Here is a 12,757-nt window from a genome sequence, read left to right on the forward strand (position 1 = left end):
GCCTCAGGGGATGAGTCAGCAAAGGAGGCAGACAAAAAAAACCCCATGCTGAGCAAGGCTCAGTGTGGCAACAATCTTGCATGTCACACCTCTGTGAGCTGACCTGCTTAACAAAGACAGCCTCTACCCTGACTTGCTGCCTTGTACCTTATCACTGGTAACCTGTGATTGCTTCTACAGCCTGGGACCTAGACCCTGCATCCTGCACCTGCCCCCCCCCAGTCCTGAAAGCAGACCCTTGAACCCTTGATCCCCCTTACCCTGACCCTTGGACTAGACCTTCGATCTCTGACTCCAGACTGGTCTGTAGACCTTGCCTCTGTACCTATTGTTGTGGTTAATGTTACTGTATTTGTGTATCCCCGAAGCCCCAGGTAGAGCAATAGCAGAAGGCTTGGTCCCGAACATGACACCATGCATGTTTGCGAAGCACAACAGCTGAAGCCATAGTTCTAGTGGAGGAATCTGCAGCATGCCTTCTCATGTTGATTTGTTGTTTTGACAAGCGTCTGGCCTCAGATTGGAGCAGTTTGGCTAACTTGGCATCCGGTAAAAGGTTGGTATATAGGAGGACATCCTCTCCCATAAAAACAGCTGCAAATAAACTCCCAGAGAGACTCCCAGAGATTGTTTGCAAGTAAAGCATCTTTCTTTCGTCTCTTGATTCTAGAAAGTTACTGCAGTTTAGAATTCAGAGACCACTTAGAGTCGCGTGGGATAAAAAAAGATAAAAGGAAATAAAGAGAAGTAAAATCCAAGTTATGGTTAATTTGCGGATGCAAGGACCTTTATTTCCTTTATGATGTGTCCCCCCCCAGGATTAAACCCAAACAAATGGTAGCCATATAAACTTCCATATGGTAACTTCCCTTTCAATGTATCTAAAGAAGTGTGTGTGCACACGAACGCTCATACCCTGAATAAAACTTTGTTGGTCTTAAAGGTGCCACTGGACTCAAACTTTGTTCTGCTGCTTCAGACCAACACGGCTACCCACTTAAGTAAGATAATCACTATCAGTTTCTAGAACTGTTGTCCTACTAACAAAACTCCAAAGGGAAAGAGACCCTCTAATCAGTAACACTGCTGGGTCAGGGGCATTTGGAAGGGTAACTTCAGCCACCAAATATGATCCCTTGCTCTCTCTGTTCAGACTCGGATATTAAAATTTTAGTAGACTGCCATCTTGCCCTGAACAATCTCTCAGATCTTTTAAGTTGTGCTACCACCACTTGAGCTGCGGTGGCTCAAGTGGTTAAGACGCTGAACTGCAGGCTGTGGAAGGTCAGTAGTTCAGCAGTTCGAGACCCGAGTGCCGCATGACGGAGTGAGCTCCCGTCTCTAGTTCCAGCTCCTGCCAACCTAGCAGTTCGAAACCAAGAAATTGCAAGTAGATAAATAGGTACCGCTTTGGTGGGAAGGTAACAGCGTTCCGTGCACCTTGGTGTTTAGTCATGCCAGTCACATGACCACGGAAATGTCTTTGGACAGCGCTGGCTCTTCGGCTTTGAAACAGAGATGAGCACTGCAACCCTAGAGTCGGATTCGACTGGCTTTCGAGCAAGGGAACCTTTACCTTTACCACCACTCAACCATCTGGTATGTACATCTTGTATATAATCTGGGGACTGAAGCATTACGATTCATCCCTGAGGTCTGAAGTTCAAGGCAACAGAACAGTTGCCCAAAGTCACTTCTGAAAAGTGATAAAAACAGAGCAGCTGTTTTTTATGGGCTCCCAGGAGAAAGGTAGGATGATCCGATATGGGGGGGGGGGGTGTCACTGAATTCTCTATAAGTCGTATTTTATTTATTTAATCAGAGTTGAAAGGGACCACCATGGTCATCTTGTCCAACCTTCTGCCAACACAGGTACTAAAACTATAATATCCCTGACAAGCAGAAATTTAACTGATGCTTAACTGGTACTTAAAAAACCTCCAGTGATGAAAACTCTACCACCTCACAAGGTAAATTTTTCCAGTGTCAAACACACCTCACCGTCAGGAAGTTTTCCCTCAAATTTCGATGACATTTTTGCTGTAGTTTTGCTGTAGTTCATATCCTTTAGTTCACGTCCTGTCATCCAACATGACTGCAACATATTTGCCCCCTTTCTTCACATGGCATTCTTTTAGGTATCGAAAGGTACCAATCTCACCTTGCAAGCGTCTGTTCTCCAACATATTCTCAGCTCATAGGACATAAGTCTCCCAAACCCTCACCAGCTTCTTTGTCTTACAGTAGATTCTTTCCAGTTTACTGACATTCTTACTAAACTGTGGTGCCCAAAACTGAACACAGTATTCCAGGTAAGGTCTAACCAAAGCAGTGTACAGCAGTGTTCCCTCTAAGCTGAGTTGGTAAGAGGTCGTTTTGCTAAAAAACAGTATTCAAATAGATTGTGGATCAGGTGCAATAGAGACCTTAGATCAGCTTATATTATATTATTTTGCCACCAGTGGATTGCCCCCAGATCCTGTTGGATTACTCCTATATTACATAGACATCACCTCCCTATGGGACCTTGGGTGATAACCATACTCCTAGCAGATGAGGACCCTGAAACAACTCACTTGGTGACAAAATATCTATCGATAGTGCTATTTTTAAAGCAGCTATGAAATGCTGTAGGTAGTTTTATGTATATAAATGTTAACATTTTAAAACCAATTTCCATAATATCATGGGATTTTATCGAATTTATGGAAGTTCATAAAATGTTGTCTATTAATGTTGTTTATGAGTATGTTTATTAGTTTTTATTGTAAAAACGTTTGGTCTAAATTATCTTGTCATTATATGTAATGTGCTTTATAGTAGCTGTTTGTATGCTTGGCTTAAGACATCTGGTCAATGAAGCCAATAAAAGGAAAGGACTATCCCATTCAGCTAGTAGCATCCACAGACTTGATAAGCACATTCTGAACACCCTCATCGGAGGAGGAAGAGGAGGATGACGATTATGAGGAGATTGGATTTATACCCCGCCCTTCACTCGGAGTCTCAGAGTGGCTTACAAACTCCTTTCCCTTCCCACAACAGACACCCTGTGAGGTAGGTGGGACTGAGAGAGCTCTGATAGAAACTGCTCTTTTTCAAGAACAGCTCTTACCAGAGCTACGGCTTGCCCAAGGTCATCCAGCAGCTGCAAGTGGAGGAGTGGGGAATCAAACCCAGTTCTCCCAGATTAGAGTCCGCACACTTAACCACTAACCAAAACACAGGGCCCGAAAAAGAACCTTCAGGTACCCCATTTGTCACCAGTGTTCCCTTCCCTGCCATTCTAATGTATTTGATAAAGTGTGCCTTGCACACAAAAGCTCATACCTTGAATAAAACTTTGTTGGTCTTAAAGATGCCACTGGACTCTAAATTTGTTCTACTGCTTCAGACCAACACGGCTGACCATCTGGATCTACCCTCTAAGCTGAGTTAGTGTGAGCTAGCTCACAGCTTTTTAGCCTCTGGCTCACACATTTTTGTCCTAGCTCAGGAAGGAGGGCTCCAGAGCCAACTAATTTATGCAGTAGCCAAATCACTCACTCACAACTTTAACGCCAGTCGCTCACAAAGTAGAATTATTGTTCACAAGACTCCACAGCTTAGAGGGAGCATTGCTTGTCACCTCCCTCTAGGCTGATTTGGAACCATGAACTATTACCCTTTGGGTACGATCTACCAATCAGGGCTTAATGAGGCACCACATCAAAAGCTTTACTAAAATCCAAATATACCACATCCATTTCTCTGATGCACCAAACTCAGTAACTCTACTGAAAAAAAGATATCAGATTGAAAATGACCTGTTCCTGATAAAGCCATGCTGAGATTTAACAGTCACACCCTGTCTCTCCAAATGTTTACAAACGAATCCCTAAATAATCTGTTCTAAAATCTTTCCTGGAATCAACATCCAGTAATTTCTCAGACAATCTTTTCCGCCTTTCTTAAGAACATACCTTCCCTGGCTTCCAAGGTTGTTGTTTTTTCCCAAAAAATAAAAGAAAGGAGTTCTGAGATGACGTCTGCCAACTCCTTTGATACCCTAGGGTGCAACTCCTCTCCTGAGGGCTTGTACAGTTTTAAAGCAACTAGGTGTTCACAGACCAGATCCCTACTTATTCTAAATCAAAATCTCTCTACTTGATTATCCCCACCTTCACCTCTGCATTGTAATCTAGTTCCTCTATACGAAAAAAAAACCTGAAACAAAATAAGAATTTGAAAAGCTCAGCTATTTTGCCATCACTCCTTAAACCTTGCCCAGTGCCCATCACCTTCCCTAAATGGAACTATCATTTCCTTATTCTTCCTCTTACTACTAACATCATTTTAAAAACTCTCCTACTGTTATTTACCTCCCTCACCAACAGAAGCTCATTTTGGGCCTTAGCCCTCCTTATCCTCTCCCTATAGATCTTAGCTATCCTTGTATATTCATCCCTATGGATACATCCCTCTCCTTGCATTCCCTATACTTAACCATCTTCAACCTCAGATCATTAAAAACTCCCCGATGAAGCCTGGCAGGTTCCCTACAATTGTCTTCCATTCTTTTTCATAGGAACAGAATGTTACTGCACCTTAAGTAACTCACATTTTAAAAAATCCTACCCCTCCTGAACCCCTTTCCCTTGAAGCATTTTGCTCCATGAGATATCACCCAATGCTTGCCTCTTATTCCTAACATTAATTAGCTTTTCTAAAATTCAGGGCACAAACCTGACCTCTTATCAAAATCTCCTTCCTGACAATCATAAAACCTAAGATGACATGATCACCCACACCAAAGGTTCCCACTAACTTCAGCCTTACCTACAAGACCCACCCCTGTTAGTAAGAATGAAATATAAACATCCAAATCCCAGATGAGGAACCTTTCTGCAGGGGGCGGGGGAATATTCAATCCACCCAGTTCTTGTCTATCTTCCAGGAACTTCATACCACTCACCTCTGGGCTCTCGTCTTTCTTGGCAGAGGTGGTTCCAATGTCGATGAACCTGTGGGCACTTTCTGAATTTTGCAAAATGGTAGGGGACACAAAAACAAAATTGCTGCCCTAGGGGCTGGGCCCAATCACAACCTCCTGGGCTCTTTCAAAGTATCTTTTACTCCATTTAATTGGACAAAACCTCCTTTCTACCAGGGGAGAAGCAAATGGGCACTAGGAAATACACTGTTTGGCAGCATGTCACTCATGGAAACCACTGGCCTGGGTAACCTTGGCTTAAGTCCCTGTTCAGCCAGGAAGTTTACTGGGTTACCAGCAGTATTCCCTCTAAGCTGAGTTAGTGTGAGCCAGCTCACAGTTTTTTAGCCTCCGGCTCACACGTTTTTATCTTAGCTCAGGAAGGAGGGCTCCAGAGCAAACTAATTTATGCAGTAGTCAAATCACCTGCTCACAACTGTAATGGCAGTAGCTCACAAAGTAGAATTTTTGCTCACAAGACTACACAGCTTAGAGGGAACATTGGTTACCAGTCATCCAAACTTTGTCAGACATGCATCACGTGCAAGTGAACCACCACCTTAAAACCAAAGTTCTTCTCAACCAAGTAGGATCTGGCTGCAAAAATAGAGAGAGGAAGGGATAAAGAATAAGCATACAAAACCTATAAACCAGAGACGGCTGATTGAACAACTAGAGCAAAGATCTGAAGCAGGAAAGGAGAGACTAACAGGGAATCACACACAAGAATGCAGCTCTCTTTTGCATGTGGGCAGCCAGGTCTCTGGACTTTGCAGTTCTGTAAGGATGTGATTTGTCTCAAAGAGTCCTACCCTTGAAAACCAGAAGCTATTAAGGTCAGTGCTGTCTCCAGGGTCTCAGGCAGAGGTGTTTCACATTACCTGATCCTTTTAAGTGCAGAAGCCGGAAATTAAACCCAGGTTCTTTGACATGCAAAGTAGATGCTCTGCCACTGAGTCACAGCCCCTCATCCTTTCTGTAAACTGGAAACGCTACATACGTATGTGTGTGGGGGAGAGCTCACAGCTATTGTAGACAAGCTAGGAAAACCGTCAGGCAGATGGAGTACCCCAACATGCCATCTAACAGGAGCAACCAGTACAATTCAGGCAAAGATGAAACGTCAGTTTTGCTGATTGTGTCTACTAGTTCCGAGAACAAAGTCAGAGTCCAGTGGCACCTTTAAGACAACAAAGTTTTATTCAAGGTCTGAGCTTCCATGTGCACGCAGACAATGAGATGGAATTACAGTTCATAGTTGTATATATAGGGGTGGCTTGTTGAATTAGCATGCAAAATAGTAAGGATGTCTGTTAACAGATAAAAAGAATGACAAGCTTGGCTTCTGGTTATCATCTGTTTGGGTTCAGCTGGAGGGAAAAACAACATAGGTAATAAACATGTCAGACCTAGAGACTGATGTGCCCCACTGGCTCCTAGTTATGCAAAAAGGGTTAGGGCCAGTGTTCCCTCTAAGCTGAGTCAGTGTGAGCCAGCTCACAGTTTTTTAGCCTCCGGCTCACACATTTTTGTCTTAGCTCAGGAAGGGATGGGCTCCAGAGCAAACTGATTTATGCAGCAGCCAAACTGCCCACTCACAATTTCAATGCCGGTAGCTCACAAAGTAGAATTTTTGCTCACAAGACTCCACAGCCTAGAGGGAACATCGGTTAGGGCTACAGCTTGAAAATGCACATAGTGCTGGGGCTGCATTTTCCAATCATGCCCTCCATATGGCATGAAGTAATCCCTGAACACAGAAGGTTAGTGCCTTAGAAAGAAAGGTTTAATAGAGCCCTTTCCCAAATGTGCTCATTTTCTACATGCAGCAGGGGGGAAATCCCAGAAGATACACCCGCCATCTAGAGTCCAAAGTCCAGGCTTCTACCATCTCCTCCTGCAGAATTGGTTTCTGTAGGCGGGCACCCTTTTCACCTACCTTGCTAATCCCACACCTGTTATCTGCCGTAGCACAACCTCATAACCATTTGCACTTCTTGTTGCCCAGCTCATAGCAGGCAGGCTGCCAAATTTTTAAACTTCTCCCAACTGGGAATACAGCTACTGTTCCCGTCACATGACATGGGAAACAAACACCATTATTTGAGCAGCAAAGAATGTAAGAGTCCAGCTTCAGAGTCAGAGGAACTCCTGGTCTGTATGCAGCCAGGCTTTCAGAATATTATGCCACGGCAGGGACCCTGTTCTACAGTTATAATTTGGCCCACATGTTAGGGCTACTCGAGTTGAGAATATAAATGGGCAACCTGTGCTTCAGGCTTCACATGGTCTGAAGGGATTAAATGCCATCCTTAAGAGAACACAGCACCATACTTTTCAAAGAAAAGAATCTGAAGAAATCCCCCAATCGACAAGCGATTTAGAGAATATTCTCTTCCCCCCCCCCCCCAATAATGGAAGGGGGAAGTTTAACTACTCCTTTGGTTACTGCACTAAGCCCAGAAGCCATTAGGAATGAATAATAATATATACAAAGAAAGTTGTAATTCCATTAAGAAGATCAATGGCTGTTCCTTCCAGGGTATCTACATTTACAGTGCAGCACAAGCAAGTCCATGTAAAATGTGTTCCTTGCAAACACACCATGGAAGAGTCTACAGAGAACCCAGAACAGGAGTTCAGTGTGGCATCACAGAGACTAAATTTAATTTATTCCAGCATTGGCTTTTGCAAATCAGAACTCACTTCAGGTGCATCAGTTTGTAAATCCTCATGGCTAGCCTACAATTTGGGGAAGTGTGGCTCAGAGCATCTACTTAGCATGCAGAAGGTCCCAGGTTCAATCCCTGGCATCTCAAGTGAAAGGGGTCAAGCAGTAGGTCATCACAGACAACACTGATTTGACGGGTGGATGGTCTGTCTCAGTGCAAGGCAACGTCATGTGTCCATGTGGCCTTATGTACACTTAACACATCTAATGAAGTGAGATTTGACTCGTGAAAGCTTAAGCGGGAACACGTTTTGTTAATCTCTTAAGGTACAAGTGGACTTTTGTTTTATTTTGCTGCTATACACTAACAGAGGCTACCCTTCTACAATTATGGGCACAGAACACAGGAAGAGTCATCTAGGTCCCATCCTCAACCCCAACAGGGTGCAGTGACAGGTCCCCCTTGTCATATAAAAATGAACATGAAAAAAAGTCATGTCAAGGAACAAGCCTGCAATTCACACATTAGCACTCCTATCCTAAACTAACATGGGAATGTATGAATACACATGAACAGGGGTCATTCTGTAGAAAAAGAGGTGCAGGAGCTCATTAGCATAACTCATTTGCATATGCCACACCCCCTGACATCACCGGAAGTGTGTCAGAAGGCAACACCCACTGCTCAGGCTCCACTGAACTGTTTTGGATTGCTAGCTATGGGGGGGGGGGGGAACGTGCAGATCTGTCCTAGCAGAGGAGGGAGAGCTTGTACCTGAATAAACCTTGGCCTTAAAGGTGCCACTGGACTGATTTGGACTGGGGGGCCGGGGGGGGGGCTCTGCAGCTTACCTGGCTGCTTCTTGCTCTGAGTGAGGGCTGCTGGGAGCAGGGGGTGGGGCTTGTTGCATGTGCCCGCCCCCTGGGCTCTTTATTTCTGGAGCTCTGCTCCTGTGCGCTCCTGCAGGAAATGACCCCTGCACATGAAGCTGGCATCTACTGAGTCAGACCCCTTTGTCTTTCAAAGTCAGAATTGTCTTTTCAGATTAACAGTGGATCTTTGGGGTCTCAGGCTGGGGTCTTTCACCCAGTCCTTTTAACTAGAGATGCCAGGGATTGCACATGGGACATCGTGCAGGCAAAGCAGATGCTCTGTCACTGAGCCACAGCCTCCTCCTAAAGAACACATGACTGTGGAAGTATATCTGTCCGCATTACCAACCGTTCATTTCAAGGTACGCTAAACTTCACAAGCCAAACCAGCTTCCTCTTCTTGCCACCTAGCTACCTGCCCCCTCCTATAAGACAGCTTTGGACATTCAAGTTAACAGACACGAGAACACTGCCCAGAGCCCCCAGTTGCTACCACTATCACATGGAATTCAGGGACTGGCACAGGCTGAGCAGTCAGCACTTCCGACTTTCTCCTGTACTCAGTGGTCATAGTGTCACACGGAAGACCCAAGTGTGAATCCCTATTCTGCCATGGAAGGTTGCAGGTGACCATGGGCCAGTCACACAATCTAAGCCTAATCTACCTCATCGGGCTGCTGTGAGAACAAAATGGAAGGGAGAATGATGGAAGCTTCTTTGGGTCTCCATGAGGGAGAAAGCTGGGATATAAATTAAGTAAACTGCTGTAGCAGATAGAGAACTGGACTACTCAGGGAGATTGAGGTTTGTTTCTTTCCTTTGTTTCTACCCCACTTTTCTCTGCAGTGGGGACTCAAAGTGAAGTTAAGGTAAAGGCAAAGGTTCCCTTGCTCGAAAGCCAGTCGAGTCCGACTCTAGGGTTGCGGTGCTCATCTCCGTTTCAAAGCCGAAGAGCCAGCGCTGTCCGAAGATGTTTCCGTGGTCATGTGGCCGGCATGACTAAACACCAAGGCGCACGGAACGCTGTTACCTTCCCACTTCAATATTTTATCCTCACAGCATTCCTTTTAGGTTGGTAAGGCTGAGAGTGTGGCTGCCTCAAGAATAATAAGAAGAGTTGGATTTATACCCACCCTTCACTCAGAGAGTCTCAGAGCAGTTTACAATATCCTTCCCTTCCTCTCCCCACAACAGATCTGCTGTGAGGTAGGTGGGGCTGCCAGAGCTCTGGGAGAGCTGTGACTGACCCAAGGTCACCCAGCTGGCTGCATGTGGAAGAGTGGGGAATCAAACCTGGTTCTGGTTTTCCAGTCTGCTGCTTGTAACCACTACACATGACCAGACTGGCTTCCATAGCACACTAGGGATTTGAACCTTGGGCTCTCCGATCCTAGTTTGACATGCTAACCACTTCACTACACTGGTCTGACTGCTCATTCAGCCACTGAACTCTTTGGGTGATCTCTAACCAGCCACTACCTCAAATCAAGGATTGGAGGTTTGCTGCAAGGACAAAATATAGCTGAAGGAGCCAAGTACGGCACACGCTTCATCGCCTTGGAGAAAAAGGTAGGGTTAACACACCCTCTGATAAAATACAGGATAATATTTGGTGTTCCCAGAAGCAAGGGAGACTGACTAGGTAGAAGGCAGGAAAAGAAATCCATATGCCTACCTATACCAATGCAATGGCTTGTCACTTAGAAAGCTCACTGAGACCACTTATCAAAGCCACCAAAGGAAGGGGCTCATGGCTCAGGAGTAGAGCATCTACTTAACATGCCAAAGGTCCCAGGTCCAATCCCTAGCATCTCCAGCTCAAAAGTACCAGATAGGAGGTAAAGTGAAATATTTTGACACTAGACCCTGGAGAGTCACTGTTGTCACAGCAGATGACTAACCTGAATGGATCAATGACTCAGTAACCATGTTCACATGTTACAGTACATTTGTTTGTAAGAAACAGCCAACAAGCTAAGTGTTCAGTTATACATGGCACTAAATGTCACATGAGAATTACTCAATGCACATATACAGAAACATAAAGTATACATACACACAAATTGTATGTGTGTTCATGGTAGCTTATGAACAGGGCTAGTCTACAGCAGCTGCACCAAACTTTGGGAGGCAGAAGTCCAAGTTCACAGGCAGATCAAGCATTGGGGTCAATGCCTATAAATGTAGTAAAGACCACAGGACACTTTGCATTTTACTCTAAGCACTTCAACCTGCACCAAGAGCCATGCTAAGAGCAGCAGACTCTAATCTGAAGAACTGGATTTGATTCCCCACTCCTTCGCATGAAGCCTGCTGGGCGACCTTGAGCCAGTCACAGTTCTCTCAGCCCCATCTGCCTCACAAGATGCCTGTTGTGGGGAGGGGAAGGGAAAGCCGCTTTGAGACTCCTTAAGACAGAGAAAGTAAAGGTAAAGATTCCCTTGCTCGAAAGCCAGTCGAATCCGACTCTAGGGTTGCGGTGCTCATCTCCGTTTCAAAGCTGAAGAGCCAGCGCTGTCTGAAGACGTTTCCGTGGTCATGTGGCCGGCATGACTAAACACCAAGGCCCACGGAAGGCTCTTACCTTCCCACCGAAGTGGTACCTATTTATCTACTTGCAATTTCTTGCTTTCGAACTGCTAGGTTGGCAGAAGCTGGAACTAGAGATGGGAGCTCACTCTGTCATGCGGCATCCGGGTCTCGAACTGCTGAACTACTGACCTTCCACAGCCTGCAGTTCAGCGTCTTAACCACTTGAGCCACCACAGCTCCAAGATAGAGAAAAGCGGGGTATAAAAATCACCTCTTCATCTACACCAGCCAAAATCAAAGAAAGCTGAACCCAAAAGGTGTCTCGAGGCACTTGAAAGGCCAGCAGATGAATTAAAATGGTGCATACACAGACACTCAAAAGGGCAAAAAAAATAATAATAGCACATCCTCACAACAACAACCCTAAGATCTGGCATTCAACAGTATACACATCTATCAATCAGCTTGCCTTTGGGATGCCACAAGATTCATGTTTGGCTCAGATTTAGATGTTAAAACTGCTTTTAAAAGAAACATTCCATTTTAAAAGGAAAAGCATCTCCCTAACTGCTTTTAAGCCCTTCAAGTGCACTGCAGAGATAGGAAAACAATCCTTAAAAGGTGTACTTTGAAGTAACTCCCGTTTTACTGAAAGGGGCTTACTGCCAGGAAAGACTTTTTAGGATTGCAACTTAAGGCCCCGGTCACACGGCATACGGGAGAGGCATGGATGGTGGGCGGATTATCCAGGCGCAATCACACCCCAATATCTGGGAAGTGGAGCGCACCGTGGCTTACCACCGATAATGCGCATTATTAAAAAACTAGTACCTCCAAGGTACTAGTAAATGTTTGCCACGGGCTGCCTCCAGACGCCCGTGACAATGTGCATTAAAAAACTAGTACCTCAAAGGTACTAGTAAACGTTTGCCACGGGCTGCCTCCAGACCAGTGGTGTGATTGCGACAGCATGCAGCATTCCCCTCCTGTCCCTCGTTTACCCGCCGGCGCCGAGGGAAGGACCAGTGCATCTGATCGCAATCGCGGATCAAACTGTACTGGGGCAATTAGCCACGCCTCCCCCGCGATATCCGGCCGGTGCGACGGGGCCTAAGTTTCCCAAAGCAGCCAGAAATACCACAAGCCCTGTTCAGCCCCACCTGAGCACCGACCTGCTCTCATGGTCCTTCCCGGCTGGCCCATTTGGTGCAGGAAGCAGCGCCTGCCCTCGTGCTCTTAACTGTGCTGGAAGACTTAGAGGAACAACCACCCCCAGCCCCGAGCTGCAACCGGGCAAAGAGTCCATTCCTTACCCGCACCGCAGCTTCCTCAGCGTGGCAGCAATGCCTCCGGTGGGGCAGCAAGACTCCCCCAAACCGCGATTATTTGGCACTTTGCTTAGAAAGAACTCGGTCTTGCCATAACAGCTTAAGTCTACTCGTGGGCACTTAGCAATGAAAGACAGACAGAAAAAGCAACCGATTGCTGGGGGTGGGTGGGGTGTCCATCGTAAAGAGAAGGGCATCGGCGTAACGCAGTACGCCACATATCGATCAGATCAAAGACGAGGCTCCGATTACTTTAACCAGCAGGAAAAGGTCTCTCTTCTCCCACCTCGACGGTTCCCTTTAATAGCTTCCAGGAAAAGGAAGTGGTTACTTTCGGAATGCTAAAGCGCCCCCCCCCAACCCAATCCGAGTACGGGGGGG

The 12,757-nt window shown here is 45.8% G+C and overlaps 1 protein-coding gene across 1 annotated transcript in view; it reads right to left on the minus strand.

Moving 5' to 3' along the window:
• RPS6KA1 (ribosomal protein S6 kinase, 90kDa, polypeptide 1) overlaps positions 1-12,757 on the minus strand; it is a 142,973-nt gene that overhangs the window by 129,672 nt on the left and 544 nt on the right. The gene's annotated exons all lie outside the window — the stretch shown is intronic.

This window comes from Gekko japonicus, unplaced genomic scaffold (assembly GCF_001447785.1).
Source record: "Gekko japonicus isolate JY-2015 unplaced genomic scaffold, Gekko_japonicus_V1.1 scaffold800, whole genome shotgun sequence".
Taxonomy (NCBI): Eukaryota; Metazoa; Chordata; class Lepidosauria; order Squamata; family Gekkonidae; genus Gekko; species Gekko japonicus.